Genomic DNA, 17,923 nt, shown 5'->3' with positions numbered 1-17,923 from the left:
CTTGAAACATTTTAAGAGTTCTCATGTTGAAAAGAATATAAAGGACCTGATAATTTTTCTTTTAGAAGACCACACCACCCTTTCCAGTTCCATCACCCCCACCAGCATTATGGTATCAATGCAATAGTTGAGACAGCTGAATCCTGAGGCAAGGACAATTTGTTCATGTTCTTGTGTTGAATCATACAGGTCTTATAACACTTGACTGTGGAAAAGACTTCAAAATCTCCAGTATATTATGTGGTAATGATTTCTCCACTGCCAAGGTTTGTGTCTGAATCATAGCATATGTCCTTTCCATGCTAAATGTTTCCTCCTCATTATTTAGCAGTGTTTAACATCACATAGCCCACCTCCCACTCCTACTTACAATCTCCATGGAGGCAAGCATATCTGCTTCTTAATCCATTACTATGAATCAACACACAGAATAATGCGTATATACAGCAGATGCTTAAAAATATTACTTGTATTAATTAAGTAATTGCAACATAGGTTAGTCATGTGGTACATGTCAGTTAAACACAACAATTATTTTTAAAATAGCTGTAGTTGAATTAAATACAATAGGAAACTACTTCAGGTAATGATGAGTTCCCAAGTGATGGAAGTCTTCTCAAATAGATTGTCAGCCGGAGCCTTCTATTGGATCCAAGAACAAGCATGTGCACAGGATACAGGCAACAGGAAAATGGTTGGAACAGTTGATTCAGATGACTAAAAAACAGTTCTTTCTATGCTTATTTTATGTCATTCAATTACTCTTCCCAATCTTTGGGCCAGACAACATGTATCCGTACGTGTGTCCAAATGCAAACACATACACAGTTTTCTAATTCTCATCAATGATTTGTTCTCATTAAAATTACTATGCTTTACTATATTTTTATGGAATTTTCCAAGATTCATTTTATGCACCATACAGTTGGTTGAAACTTGGAGTATGAGTGCCTCTGGTTTAATTATTTTAAACCATTCTGTAAGTCTTATGTAACATAATAAATGTGGACTTTATTTGCTTCTAAGGGAAAAGTTAAAATTTGCATGCATTCATAACTAACCAAAGTACAAAGTAATTAGCACTTTTCAGTGCTTTATGATAAGTGCAGCCATAACATAGCAATTAAGCCCTCAAACTCCACAAAGAAGATATGGGAAATTACAGTCTTTAAAATCTGTATTAAAATTTAGAAATCTGTTTTAGGTGTCTGTAGAATACGCATATGTATATTAGGTATGGTGGAGAGGAAAGTTTAATTTAGTTTAAAGTTTTAATGAAAGAACCTACAATCAAGCAGCTCTAAATGATTGTTTAAAGTATAAAAAAAATTGAGTTGAATGATTTTTACCAACAAAAATTTGTTGGCATTCTTAATTAAATGTGGGGTTAAAGAATTCCTTAAAACAATTTAACATATAAACTGCACTCTCCAATACCCACCCACTTTTATTTTTCAATGTATAAACAACAATAAGGTTTTATAAGTAAATGTGCAAATTACATGCTATTAGTTAATTATGAATATATACTCTTACTCAAAAAAGAGTTGTACTGTCTTTTTGTAACACTCCTTTACTACAATTTGAAGTAACATCCATTCAAAATATTACATTTGATCTAGTGGAGAATGATAATATACTGCTATTAAGATAGCAATGAAAACACCCTTGACTGAATTTAATTGCAATAGGACTTGGCAAGGGATCTTATAACATTCCTGTTTACCCACTTATAATTTCATGCTTTATCCACTGATCAAGAGGTTAAAGTGCTACAAATCTGATTTCTTCCCATCTTTTTATTTCACATTGTATCACTTACCTTGATGAATTAATTAAAAATAAATAATAAAAGAGTAGTATGTCTAAATTACAGTTAAGCTTGTATGAACAATTAGCACCTGAAATATACATTTCAGGAAAGTGAATCAAGCCTTATAATATGACTTTAGTCCTGATATTCTACTAAGTATAATATAGGGATTGTTCCCCTGTGTTCTTTTTTAAGTTATTTATTCCTGGGTCCATCAGTGGCCATGTGACAGTGGGAAATGGGTGAATCTCTCTGTGCCTCAGTTTCCTCATCCATGTGCTCTAGGTATCAGTGATAACTGTATAGTAATGAGAGGAGAATATTTTAATAAAAATATATTGCTTAGACTCTTAATTACCTCTTAGTAAGTTCTAGATAACTCTTACAAACTATTAGCAAACATTCTTTTCTTTTTGGGGGAGTGGGAATACCGGGGATTGAATTCAGGGGCACTCAACCATTGAGCCATATCCCCAGTCCTATTTTGTATTTTATTTAGAGACAGGGTCTCACTGAGTTGCTTAGCACCTCACCCTTGTTGAGGCTGGCTTTGAACTTGCAATCCTCCTGTCTCAGCCTTTTGAGCCACTGGGATTACAGGCCTGCACTACTGCACCCGGCTAGCAATCATTCTTTTGAGTATCCATTATAGCAAATTCAGATGAGATTATTTCTTTATCTCACAAACACAGAAAATATCAGAAAATATCATAGTAGGCAATTTTGACTAATCTACTACAAACACTGAATCCCAGTCTCAAGCCTGTGATTTGTAAAGGAGAATAAGAAAAAAGTTTCCCTAAATTGACAATGCAGAACTTAGTATTTTGAACGCATTCTAAACTTCAGATGGCAGTAAATGCCACCATACGTAAATCATAAAAAGTGTATTTCAAGTATATTCAGTATTACAGGTGCATATACATGTGTATATGTATAGGTAGGTGTATATATGCACACCTAGAGGCATTGTGACCTTTCCGGGACTTGCATCTGTCTTAACAGTTTCTACAGTTTTCCTCACCGATTAAAGAAGGAAAGAAGTACTGACAGCAGGCGGGTACAAACACATTTTCTCAAAGGTGATTTCTAGCAATCCATTTATATGGAATATTGAAAAGGTCAATGGAATACAGCATGATCTCTAATTCTTTGAAAATATGAGGCATTAAAATTCTGATGCCTCATTCAAGGTTGCAATGAGAACATAGCACAAATTGAACCTATTATTTTGACAGTGTTAGTAATGAGAATGGGAAATGAAATAAACTTAATGATACTGCAAGTGACTTGTCTTATTTCAACATTTCTAAATTTCCTTGCTATTCTGAATTTCTTTGCTTTTAAAAAATAAAACCATAACATACATATAAATGCTAAATTCTTTAAAATAAGACTATGCCTTGAAAGAGTGTACCTGTAGCATAATTTAAACACTGAAAAAAACAAGTTCATGACTTAATTTTTTAAAACAGACCTATCAAAGGCCTCTGTTTTCCTTTAATGGTGATTCTCAATTCTAGGAAGTAAAATGTTTCAAATTTTTCAAATCAAAAATGACAAAGATTTAGTTAGGTTGACATTAGAGCTATAGAAGTACTTAATATGTTACACTAACTCTTGGCAAAGGAATAGGTTGAGGACAATCCTTAAAGCAATCAGAAGTAATGGAAGAACTCAGTTCCTTTGCTCCTCATCCCATGTCTCACTCATCTCTCTCTGTCCTTAAATAATTACTGCTGTCTACTATGTGACAGCAACCAACAACCTTATCTTCTTTTCATTTGATTAAAAATAAACAAAAATTCTGCCACTCCTACAGAGAGAAATCAACAAAATTGGAAACAATAGAATCAGAATCAGAACAGAAATCAACAGAAATTCATGAAAATTTGCAACTACAGGAAAATTGTGGTAAAGAGTTCAAGAAAAGAGACATTCTTCCCTTAGAATGTCTCCCAGAACTATTAACACTTTGATTATATCTAGAAGAGAGGGGTTGACTGAATACCGAGAAGGCTTGATCTGGCAATCTGCTGGTAACAGATTTGATCAACACTATAGCAAAATTTGATCTGTTTAATAACCACAGTGTACTTTGGACCCCAGGAAATCTAAGCTGATGGAGTTCACAGATCAGAGCAGGATGGGCTCTGCACATGACTGGTTCTGAGGGATGATCCTTTTCTCTCTAGGTATGTCTTCTCTGTATTTGCTTTTGTGCTTTGTCTAATTTCCCATCAGCTTAGAAGAGGGTGGTATATAAGTAGGTAATGTTTTCACTCGTGAATGAGGAAAGACAACATTTTCAAAGCTTGTCAAAACCAAAGATGCTCATTACTCTTCTATCCTTGGGGCATTGAGTGGTAATTTATTCCTTGGCTTACTCTACAAATATTGGGTGTCAAACTCCTGTGAGCTTTGACTAAAAAACAAAGCATACATAACCATGTTTCATTGTTTCAGAGAGTGTATGTATGAGTGTGTATGAGTGAAGAAATAAGTATTCAAGTATTACGACTAATGAAAATTGAGTGGCACCAGTATTATAATCTACAGGAGTGTTAAAATGAGAATATGGGCTAGAACAGTTAATGTAATGCTTTGAGGCCAGTGTCTAAGATAACTCCTGGTACACAGTGGACTATCGGTTTGTGTTAATGAATATGACCTGGTAGGAATTACCTACCTAAGAAAATCTTGTTTGGATTCTGCTCTGGAAATGAGGAGAGTTAATTATTATGATGTAGAGGGAAGAGAAACACCACTGAAAAAAGTTATGTGGGTAAAGATTATGATGAGTTCAAAGAACTAAGAGAGGACAGATGTATTTAGGATTAAAGAAAGACACACACATATATACCCACCTGTGCACGTTGTGTATACATGTGCATGGAGGAGAGAGCTGACAGAGGATAAACTTTGCTGCAGAGATATATAGGAACATGATTGTATGGACCATAGGAACATGATTGTATGGACCATTTTGGATCATATAAAATGTCCTAAAATCAATGAGTAGCCTTCTAAGTGCTTTAGATAAGAAGTGAGTGATCTCATCAAATTTATATCCCTGTATTTTAATTAATCCATCAATATAAAACCCAACCCAAATTTGTAGTTTGGCTCAAGTGACTACTACTCAGGACTGATCTGATAAAATTTTCTTCAATGATAACCTCTTGAAAGTGCTGGTTTGGATCTTTCCTGCTATATTCAGCAAAGGTAGCATCTTCTTTGGGAAATATTTAAAATGTCCTAAGAGTTCCATAAATAAAGAGATTCCCATCGACTTGAGTCATTTAGGATGGGATCTACTTGGTTAAAAACTGATGTAAATTTTGGTCCAAAAAGAAAGTATTAAGAGCAAATGAAGAACAGTGGAGAAATAGTTAGAAGCAGGACTCGAGGAACCTAAGAGGAAACACTCAGAAAGAAGATAAAATCTAAGATTGTAAAATCCAGAAAATAGTTATTATTGGATAATTATGCATAAATGATCTCTTTAGATGGAGAATCAAAGACAAAACATGATTCCAGTCTTGCTTGTATTCAATGTAAGGTAGTTAGAGACAATTTATAATTGAATCAAATCAGAGTTACTCATAGAATTGAATCATAGAGAGGATGCAATACAAAAACATAACGAAACAAAATAATCTCAGCATCCTGGCAATAGATCAGAAATAAGCATATCCTAAATTATGCATATGCATATTCTCAAAAGTACAGTTGATGGTTGATTATTTCATGCATTGACTATATTATCGAATGGTTAATATCTTCCAGGAACAGTAACAGACTACACATATTTGTGACTCTTCATTGTAACACCCCTTTGTAATCTCTGAATATTTTTATATACACCTTCTATTGGGAGAAATTCCATTGAATAATGGAAATTAACATGTTTTATTCTGCTAGTGACAAAGTAAAAAAAAAAAAAAAGATAGGCATAGAATAATCTGTGAGTTAAACTAACAGCTCACCTGCTGAACTTGCCACAGTTTATATTTTCTAGGTAAATTTCAGGAGATTCCCTGATTCTATATATGAATAAGCTCTGTGGCTCTCCAAAGCATATAGCTCTTTGCTGAAATGTAGTGCAGGAGCCTTAGGATTCTACTCTTGCAATAAGGTAAAATGATGAGAAAGAGACAGTAAATATTTGTTGAATTATTTATTTCCCTTTAAAATGGTAGTCTGACTTGAGTATGTCTGGGATTATTTGAGAATGGCAGCATTTCTATTGCAGAACCAAGAAATATCTACATGATTTTTCTAATTACACTTCTAAATTTTCACAGGTGTGTTTTCAATAGATAGATATTATTCAATCCCAACTAAAACAAATTTCAGCTTATCTACTTTTCTTTCCTTTTTAGAATGACCTACTTTTTTTGTTCTGTTAAATCTACAGACTGAGTTGCCAAAAGAGCAATGAGTTAATTTGAAAGCTTAGCATTCATTAATTTTTTTTTTAAATGTGAGGTCACTGGGGATCATATAATTCTTTTTTGATGTTCATTTCTTCCCAAGTATAAAATTAACACATTAACCAATCATTATAAGGAAGCTTTCCTAAGTCCTTTCCTAAATGAAATACTTAACATTACGGTCTCTTCCTCTGATCATCAGCTATTAAACAATGTCTTCCTGTTCATATTGACCTTGCTTTGTGTTCTAAAGCAGAATAGCAATTACAGTAATAATAGCTTCCCTTTGAGTGTGACTTGAGAGAAATTTACTACACAATACTGCTCCACAGAAATTTCTAAAAATTATTGTTTATTTATAATAATCCAAACAAAATGTTTATGGTAGGAAACTAAAAAATAAAATGATGTAGGAAAAATAGGAAAATATCAACTTATATGAAAATAAATAAGAAGGAATGTGTACCTGATCAAATATGAGACAACATACAAAAGTAGTTTACACACCTTGTAACAATATAGCAAAAATAATGCTAATAAAATCCTAATATTTTGCAGTGTTTCAGAAATACCTGCAGAAATTAATTTATAAACACTGGAAAGTATGGAAAAGCATAAAGACAAAAACAATAAGCAAAATCATGTATTCAATCTATTCCACTATGTCAATATCTTAGGAAAATTTATTTCTTGATTTTGTTTTAACTCAATATGCAAACATATGAAAATAAAAGCTAACATGTATCAAGTTCTGTTGTGATTTACTTATCCTAAAGAATTTATATTAATTTTCCCACTTCTCTGAATTGGTGGGCTAAATTTATACATGGGAAAGTTGATATTTAAAAATCTCATAATTTATAAAGTTCTTTTAGTGGTCGATGTAATAATCCAGTTAAATTTTTTTTGTTTGCTTCTTTATTTTCTGATTCCTAATTCTTGTGATTCTGCACTGCATTCCTAGATATGAAAAGAGCTAACAAATTGTATTTTTCAACCAGTTATCATTAACCTGGTCAAACATCAACCTATTTGTCCACATTTGGCCATCAATGTGGAATTTCAAGACACTCTTTCCAATGGGAATTAATCAAAAGAGCTTAGGGACCCATCCAGAGCATCATATAAAAATAGTGTATAGAAATATGTCCTCAATAGGAAAAAACTATAGATAAAGTTTGACAACTCTTTGTGGGTCAACTTTGGCTATTGCTTAATACATTTACTTCTCAAAATAATATTTTTTAATGTTTTATACCTTATGTCAAAACAAGAAAACTGCAAAAGAACCACATACCTAATACATGATAAAACTGAGATTCAGGCTATTTTGTGGATTTCAAGGCTTATTGGTCAGGCTTCTTCTGAAAAACATAACTAATAGGAGACAGATGATAAATAGATCATGATGATGATGATAGATAGATAGATAGATAGATAGATAGATAGATAGATTAAAGGGATTATAATTGTGAAGGCTGAGAAGTCCCATGATCTGCCACCTACATGCTGGAGAATCAAGAAGATTGATGGTGTAATTCAGTCTAAGTCCAAATACCTGGAATTGAGGGGTCAAGGTATATGTCTTAATTTGAGTCAGAAAGCTGAAGAAGCAGAAACACCAGTATCTGAGGGCAGAATAAGATGTCAGCTGAAGTAGAAACAGCAAATCTGACTTCACTCAGATTCTTTGCTCTCTTCAGGCACTGAACAAGTTAAATGATGGATTGGCAAGGGTGATCCTCTTTCCTCCGTCTACTGATTCAAACATTAAGCTTATTCAGAGACACTCTTAGAGACACACACAGAAATAATGATTTTCCATCAACCTGGACATCCTTTGGCCCACTCAGGTTTACATATAAAATTAAACATCATGAGTCCATCCTTTGTCAACTTGGCACCAATATACATCTTTTTAAATTATTTAAACTCCAAATAAAATGCTAATAAGGTCATAATTCTCCCTGACTTGATACAACTATCTTGGGTACAATCAGAAGCATATTAACCCCTTCCCCAGAAGAGGAGTCGAAGTCTTTGAGTGGTGCTTATTCCATAACTTAATACTCTGATAAAAGATTAGCAATACTTTAATGCTTATATGAAGTCAATGTATCATATGTTAAATGATAAGTCAATAGGACAGAGACAAAAACAAAACATTTGCGGAATGTATCTGCACAAAAATGTATTCATAATGAAGAGGACACTTTGATGAAAATTACATTCTTCATTTCTATAATTGGTTATAGCTGGTATTTATTAATACTTATATTATCCATTCTGTATTACCATGGTTTTCAATAAGGATCTCTGCTGGTCATGACTTTTTACCTGGCAGGGTGTGCCAGGCTATCATTCTTGATCTGATCCATTAATAATCTTGCCTAGACTCATTGACCTTAGTCATATGACATGGCAATAGTATTAGAGACACTAAGCAATATCCTGTGTTCCAGGAATACTCTTTCTTACCTGCATTGTGAAGAAGCAGCCAGTTTCCTATTGGTAGTCTGTATTAATCTCCCTGGCCAACACCATAATTCCCTTTTTAACCTATCGATTCAGAGACATGGGGGAGCCAAGGTGGCAGGCTCACTGCTACTTCAATAGAATCATTGCTGTATTGCTGTATCTTCTAATGAAAAGGACTTAGACCTAGGTCAGCAAAGCATAAAATTTCAGGAACAGAAAGCAAAAAAAAATTGTTATGAATGGAACACTAGGGGTAATAGTGATCAATGTTGCTCCAATTTCCACAATTTGATCTCTGGACCATCCTGGATATCAGAGAAATAGTATCATATAATGAATTCTGATGCAGAGCACATTTAGTCTTCTGAAGGACTTGTTAAGGTCATGTAACCCAGTTGTAACTGTAAATGAGTTTTCCAATGTTCTTCCCAACATTCAGTCAAGCCATCAACTTCAGGACAGTGAGAGAGATTTCTAAGACTAGTGTTATGATTAGGATCTGGAATGCTCCCAAAAGTTTCATGGGTTGAAGACTTGGTCCCCAATGCAGCAATGTTCAGAAGTGAACTTTTGGGAAGTGATTGAATCATGAGGTATCTAAGCTCATCAGTGTATTGTCCACTGAAGGATTCAAAATTTGAATGTACTGTTGGAATTATCACAGGAAGTGGTACATAGTTGAAGGCAGTGGGGACTATATCTTGTCCCTGGTCGCTTTTCTCTCCTCCTCTCCTTCTCTCATCTCTGATCTCTGTCTCTTTCTGTCTGTCTCTGTCTCTGCTTCCAAGCCACTATGAGGTGAGCAACTTCACTCTATCACACTCTTCCATCATAATGTACTTACTGCCTTACCACAGGCCAAGACAGAATGGAGCTGAAACCATAAGCCAAAATAAACCATTATTCCTCTAAGTAGATTTTTTTAGGTATTTGTCACAGTGTTGAAACTGACTTACAGAACCAATGAATTTCATGATTGTAGTGCCATTGCCACTATTTTTTTTTTTTTTGCTATGAAGAGAGTTCCTTGATCCAAAGCAATGCTGTGTAGAATATATGATAGTGGATAAGGTGTTTTAGAAGTCCATGATGGTGGTTTGGGTAACATTATAGGGAAAGCAAATCTATATTCAGAGTAATTATGATTCAAGTAAGGACCATATGCTTCTATTATGGAGGGGATCCAATATAATCAAGCTGCCACTTGTTCTTTTGCTGATCACCCTAGAGAATGGTAACATATCTGTGACTTAATGTTTGTCCATTTTGCTGGCAGATTGGGCACTCATCAGTGACCATAGTCAGGTTTGCCATAGTGAGTGAAAGTCCACGATGCTGAGCTCATGCATAACCTCTATCACTGCCACCATGTCCACATTAGTGCTGAGTTCATTGGGTAATAACAAGAGTGACTGGAGAGAGACTGGTATTTAGGAATGGGACATCCTATCCACTTGATTGTTATAATCATCTTTTGCTAAGACCACTCTTTGGTGAGCATTAACTTGTGACACATACATTTTGTTTTTGCCCATTAAGAGAAATCTCTTCACAATTTTCTTCCCCACATTTTTTATCACCAATTTTCAACTGTTTGCTTCAAATTCTCATAGCCAATACATTGTTATAAAAGAACAAGTATGGTCTTTGTTTCTTCCAAGATAATAATACACAGTCACAGTTTCTGCTATATTTCTGCCCACTATGAGAACTTTCTTTCACTACTATCCTTCATAGATGTCCCAAAGGGAGGTTGGATTGGGGCATCCACTTTTGAGTGGTGCTTGTATAACATACAGAACAATGTGCAAGTCAATCTTGAGTCTTCTCTTTCCTTTGAATGATCATAGGGAACTTCCAAAGGGTCAGAGGTGTAGCTTAGAATAAAGAAGATATCAGGGCAGGAGACGGGACCATGGACATTTGTGATACTTCTTTATATAACTTATTTATGCCTCAGGGTCTGTTCAGATCAATTGTGTTACGTATATATCATCTCCATTTGATAATGAAATATTACTATACATCTCTACTGAGATCTAGAAAAAGACAAAATGTTATTTATTAAAAGAAGAGCAGTTATCTGAAAATGATGACATAATTATTTGCTCCAAAATCAAAGGTCTGTGTTATGGTTTGGAGATGGAATGTATCCCCCAAGCTATCCCCCATCCTTGAATGCATGATTTCTGTTTTAGTCAGCTTTTTTGCTTCTGTGACTAAAAGGACCTGACCAGCACAATTGTAGAAGAGGAAAAGTTTATTTGGGTGCTCACAGTTTCAGAAATCTTAGTCCATAGAAGTCCAGCTACATTCCTCAGGGCTCAAGGTAAGGCTGATAATCAATGCAAAAGATTATGGCAGAGGTAAAGAGCTCACAGAGTGATCAGGAATCAGAGAGACTCCACTCACTAGATATAAATATGTACCCCAAAGCCACACCCCCAAAGTCCTACCTCTTCCAGTCACACCCCACCAGCCTTCAGTTACCACTCATTTAGTCCCATCAGGTGATTAATTCACTGATTTGGTTAAGGCTATTGTGACTCAATCATTTCTTCTTTGCAACTTCTTGCATTATCTCACATGTGAGCTTTTGGTGGACACTTCACATCCAAACCATAACAATCCTCAATGCAACAAGGTTCAGAAGTGAGACATTTAGGAAATGAATGGATCAGTTGGGTGGACTCTGACCTCATCAGTGGGTTAATCCATTTGATAGTTTAATCCATTGATAACTGGATAGACTACTAAGTGGTAGGACCTAGTTGGAGGAAGTAGATCATAGGCAGCATGCCCTGGAAGGGTTTATTTCTCCCTGGCCTCTTTCTCCCTCCCTGCTCCTCTCCCTGCTTCCCAGCTCCCGTGAGCTGATAGCTTTCCTTCACCATGATCTTTACCATGATGTTTCTGCCTTGGATTCAGCTAACCATGGACTGAATCCTCTGAAACCATGAGCTGAAAATAAGTCTTTCCTCCTCTAAGTTCTTGTTGTACCTTGATTAATGTGTGAGGACCACACATCTCCAGATAGCATCCCTATCTGCCACCAACACTTCCAACACTATTGATTCTTCTGGATCATGTGTTTCAAGTGGCAGAGCAACTTGCATAGTAGCCTGGATTTGTGGCAGGTTTGTGGGGTCTTCCCACTGCCATTCTGTTTTTGAACATTCAGTAGTTGAAAAACAAAATGGAAAGTGCCATTAAAAATGGAAACCACCTCCTCTGACAGTCATAGGAAAGAAAATATTTCCTATTATCATAGTATTTCATGAATTTAGATATGTCCTCCTGAGGTAGTGTTTTCTAATTAATAAAGATACTACAAATTACTTGAAAGATAGATAGGTAGACATAAATAATAAAACAGAAATTACCTAATAATAATTTGACAATATTTTAAGGTTACAATGTGTACTAAAATATGCTACACATTCAGAATATAGTAAGAAATATATAAGCTGATCCTGTCAATGGATTACACAGAATAATGTCTGTTATTACTTGAAACTTCTTTAATATGATCTTATTCTAGAAGCAGCTACAAGAGATAAGTATATAGTAGTAGAGTGAAATCTTGAGAAAATGGATAATGAAGAGAGAGGAAGGGAAGAAATTGGTCAAAAGGTACAATATTTACTAAAATAAAGGAATACGTTCTGGTGTTCTATTTCATAGGAAGGTAAGGTGATTATAGTTGACTGGAATGTACCATATATTTTAAAACAGTGACAGAAGATTTTGAATGTTCATACCACAAAGAAATGATAAATGTTTATGTGCTACATATGTTAATTACCCTGATTTGAACAGAACTCAAAGTGTACTTGTACTGAAACAACACATTGCTCCCTATAAATATGTATAATTATTATGTCAATCAAAAATAAAATATAACTTATAATGGCCACATTTCTCCTTTAATTGTTATCCTTATGACTTTTCATATAGCTTTGTATACTGTAAACCAAATTTTAAATGACAACAAACTGCAAGAGATAAGGAAAGACTCCCATCTAAAGCTGTACAAGTTTGGAGGAAGAAACACAAAACGCTGTCTTGACTACCGTTGCCAGGGGTGTATTGTTCTCATGTTAAATTTCTTTGAGAATCCATTGCCTTGCACCTGGGAATATAGTTGCCAAGTAATGTAAGTGCTTCAACCCCAAGATTATGCTGTGGAACGACAGCAATCCCTATTTCGGCAAGACGCAAATAATTGCAAACAAAATACCCCTGACATACTATTAGTTGATATGAAAATGATTCTTGACATAGAAGACTGAGAACAGGAAAAGCATTCAGTATGTGTAGTGGTGGATTTGAAAACAATAAGTGAAATAAATACTGACAAAATTCTTCTCCCACTCCACAAGGACAATTCGTCACAAGGGAAAATTATTTAGATTTAGTTTTCCATTCTGAACAGAACTAGGATATCAGAATGAGGGTAGTTGGAGGTGGTTAATTATATTTCTCCAATTTTGCATTTGATTCCTTAAGAGAGTTAATAAGTAATATCATTGTTGTTAGGACCATTAGCTTTGAAATCAAACTTGGGTTGTAATTCTGGCTCCTTGACCTAGGGATACTTTATTCAAACTTTTTGAACTATGGATTCCCTATTCGTAATTGATAAATAAGTTTACTTCTCACAACATTGTGACACACCAAAAAGACAAAAGGAAAACATACATAGAACCCTAAATTCACTGGCTGACACACAAGGAATGATGCAAGTATTAACATTATTTAACTCCGGTGTTTCTGTATCTATGATAGTAACTGGAGATGTTCTCTACCCAGGACAGAAAGAAGGAACAAAAGTCTGACAATAATTATTTGACTACACAGTGTCCAGAATCTCAGTGACACTTTGCATGTGTGTTTCCAATATGTGGCACCTGGGAATGTTAGGACATATTTGTTTCATAGTCTAGGGATTTGGTAGTTACTAAATATTATTTATATGTATATACCTAGATATCAGGTGAATTTGTATGCATAGATAATATGCATAGATATCAGGTGAATATGTTATGGTTTAGATGTGAGTTGTCCCCCAAAAGCTCATATGTGAAACCATGCAAAAATGTTCAGGGGTCAAATGATTGGGCTATGGGAACATTTACCTAATCAACATATTAATCCATTGATAGGGATTAACTGGGTAGTAACTATAGGCAGGAAGGGTAAGGCTAGAGGCTATAGGTCTCTGGAAGCATGCCTTTAAGGTGTGTATTTTATCCTTGTTAAATGGAGCGCTTTCTCTGTACTTCCTGGTAAAATGTTTTGAGCCACTTTCATCTACTACATTCTTCTGCCATGATGTTTTGCTGTACCACTGACCCAAAGCAATGGTGTTGGCCATCTATCAACTGAGACCTCTGAAATGGTGAGCCCCAAAGTAAACATTTTCTCCTTCAATTGTTCCCATCAGTTCTTCTGGTTATAATAGCTAGAAACTGACCAAAATGTGTATCTAGTATTTTATGTACTTATATATAGTATTGTTATGATTTAGATGTGGTATCCCCCCAAAACGCACATGTGAGACAATGCAAGAAGGTTTGAAGAAGAAATTATTGGGTTGTGAGAGTCTTAACCCAACCAGTGAGTTAATTCCCTGATAGGGATTAACTGAGTGGTAAAAGAAGAAGTGGTAGGGTGTGGATGGAGGAGGTAGGGATCAGGGCATGGCTTTAGGGTATATCTTTTGTATCTGTAGAATGGACTCTCCTCTCTCTCTCTCTCTCTCTCTCTCTCTCTCTCTCTCTCTCTCTCTCTCTCTCTCTCTCTCTCTTTTCTCTCTGCTTTCTGATGATGTGAACTGCTTCCCTCTGCCATGCTCTTCTGCCATGATGTTCTGCCTCACTGCAGCCCCAAGGAAAGGAGGCAGCCTTCTATGGACTAAGATCTCTGAAACCGTGAGATCTCAAATAAATCTTTTCTCCTCTATAATTATGCTGGTCAGATCATTTAGTCACAGCAGTGAAGAAGCTGACTAAAACAAGTATTGTACCAAAATTACCACATAATGCTATATTTACACTTAAAATATTACAATGTGAATATCCTTAGGTTCTTCCCTACAACAACCTAACGACCATAACTACAATGTCCTGTTTTCTCTCTCCTTCTCTGTACACTTCAATCAATCTTTGAGTATTTGTTGTTTTGTTTTGCTTTGAGAACTGAGCAAAGTAATTGAGTGGTACTGGAAATAACGTCCTTAGTCTTGAGAAACCAAAGTGCGAGGTGAGTGAAGTAGCACAGATAATAAACAACCAGTAAATTAATAAATTGAGAGACTGATGAATTTATAGGAAGATGTGATTATGGGATGCTTGAGTTTGACTAGTTGGGGAAACTGCTAAAGAAGTGATTTTTGAGGTGAGGAGGGATCTGTCTTTCTTGGTGGTCCCACTTGATGTTGGTGTGTTTCAGAAATGGAGAAGGGGTAGTCAGAAAAGAGGTGCATAGGGCCAGGGATTGAGAAGTATTGACAGCAGGCAGATAAATCCAGGAGGTAGGGTGGGGTTGAAGATAATGCTGCTGGAGTCAGTATGACACATGAAAGCAATAGAAGGAGAAAAAAAAGGTAATGTACTGCTTCAGATCTAAGCCCTGGTGCTTAAAAACTGCAAATAACATGCTTGAGCTATTTTGAAATTGTATGAGCTTTCTTTTCACAATAATGGTTGACACTGGTCATGTTAGGAGTGCAGGACTCAGTTGAACGACAAGGATCAGATGGTAACAGAGATCCATTCTACCTCCATGATCTCATTTTCTCAACTGCAAACTGGGGAAGTTAAAAACATCTATCAGTATTGTCATCAGGATTAAACGAGTTAATGAGCATGTATGAACTCCTTTAAAAAGTGTCCAGCATATAATGATTGCTAAATAATTGTTAGCTACTATTTTATTGTTAGGCTTTGTTAAAATACTTTGCATTGCTGAATGCGTTCTTTCTATAAAAGTAATTACTTTCACCAGACAGTGTCTGTGGGAAAAACCATTCTTTCCTGATTGGAATTCTGCTAAAGATAGTTCTCAAGTTTCACAAAGCTGTTGTAAATACCCTATAACACATTCTGCTATCAGTTGTCACATAATTTGATCACATAAGAACCCACATCATTTGGTTTATGAACACAAATACTCAATAGTTAGTCATAAAGCTAGAGTGAGAAGAAACTAATTAACAACTTCATAAATGCAAAGTGATATAAGGAGACCAAGGCAAAGCAAAGGGTTTGATGATCCATGCTTTAAACAAGATTTTGTATTTCTTTTTAAATAATGGAGATGATAGCCACAAGCAGGGGCTCAGGTCTATAATCTCAGATAAAAAGAAGGTTAAGGCAGAAGGATTGCAAGTTCCAGGTTAACATGGACAATTTAGCAAGATCTTGTCTCAAAAATAAATATACAATGGTGGATGTGCAGTTCTGTGGTAGAGCACTTGCCTAGCATGAGTAAAGCTGGGGGTTCAATACTTCATATCAAAAAAAAAGAAAGAAAGAAAAATGGAAATTTTTTTTATTTTTTCACAATTTGTAATACAAATTAGACTTTTTGAGCATTATGTATGCAATTCCTTATACATGCATTTAGTACTAAATATTTTTTAGTTTCTGTAGATACAGAAATGATGAATTCATAGTCCCAATTTTCTAAGGGCATAGCTTTGTCAGGAAGACAAAAAATAGTGTGTAAGTGTTAGCCATCATCAAAATACCTGACAAGAACTTAGAGAAGGAAAAATTTATTTGGAGATCATTGTTTCAGAGGTTCTGTCCATGGTAGCCAACTTCTTTGCTCGAGCCTGAGGTGTGGCAGAACATAATGGCAGAAGGGTGTGACAAAGGGAAGCTGCTCTGTGCAGAGCAACCAGGAAGCAGAGACAGAAGGCAAAGGGAGTGCAGAGAAGATGAACGATTCCAGGGCACACCCCAGGGACCTACCTCCTCCAACCATACCCTCCTGCCTGGGGTTACCACCAAGTCATTCAAAGTAGGATGAACTGATTAAGTTACAACACTCACAGTCCAATCACTTCACCTCCAAACATTCCTGTGTCAACACCAGAGCTTTGGTGGGCCACCTAAAATTTAATCCATAACACAAAATTAATGATGTTAAAATGTGATGAATGCATTGTAAAGATATGATTAAGAAGTTCTGATGATCTCCAGTTTCATCCATTTTTCTGCAAATGACACGATTTCATTCTTTATTTTGGAATAATTCTCCACTATTTAGATATACCACATTTTATTTATCCATTAATTAAATAATTAATACACCTAGGCTGGTTCCATATCTTGGCTATGGTGAACCTGCCACAAGAAAGATAGGTAGTCAACTATATTTTTTGTATGCTGACTTCATTTCTTTGGATATGCACTCAGAAGTGGTATAGCTGAATTGAGTAGTAGTTCTATTTTTGTTTTCTTGAAGAGCATTCATAATTTTTCCATACTGGCCATACTATTTTATGTTACTCTCCTATTTAGAAGAATTGTATTTTTCTCCACATCCTCAATAGCATTTGTTATTTTTTGATGATAGCTGATCTAACTAGGGGGAGTGGGTTTCAAGGTAGTTTTGATTTGTATTTTTCTGATAAAATTGTTCAGAATTTTTCATGTATTTATCGGTCATTCATAAGTGGTAAATTAAGCCAGATAGAGAAGGACAAGTAGACAAGTATTTCATGTTTTCTATAATATGTAATATATATTATATAATCCCAAAAATTAGAAAAAGGACTGTTATGGGGGACAAGGAATGTGAAGGCTAGGAAGAGGGGAGCAGACATAGGAAAAGGCAATAGAGGACACTAGGGGTGATGGATATGATTAAAACACAATATGTATATTATAGAAATGTCACAGTGAAACCCATTAATTTGTGCAGCTAATATGAGTGAAAATTGATCATAAAAAATTTTCGAGAACACAGAGGTAAGAACAAATAATAAAATTTTACAAAGGATAAGTCATATAAGTTTGACCTTTAAAGATGAACCAGATGAAATTGCCCAGTGCAGAAGAAAGGATGAAAAAATTTCCAACTAGAAGGACACAGGATTTTGGGGGAAAGACTGATGTGGTGGATATGAAAGGAATAATCAAATGGCTAAACATGTATTTGCCCGATATTTAACTGTGTTGTCTCA

The sequence above is a fragment of the Sciurus carolinensis genome, unplaced genomic scaffold (assembly GCF_902686445.1).
Source record: "Sciurus carolinensis unplaced genomic scaffold, mSciCar1.2, whole genome shotgun sequence".
Lineage (NCBI taxonomy): Eukaryota > Metazoa > Chordata > Mammalia > Rodentia > Sciuridae > Sciurus > Sciurus carolinensis.
This window is presented reverse-complemented; position numbering follows the sequence as displayed.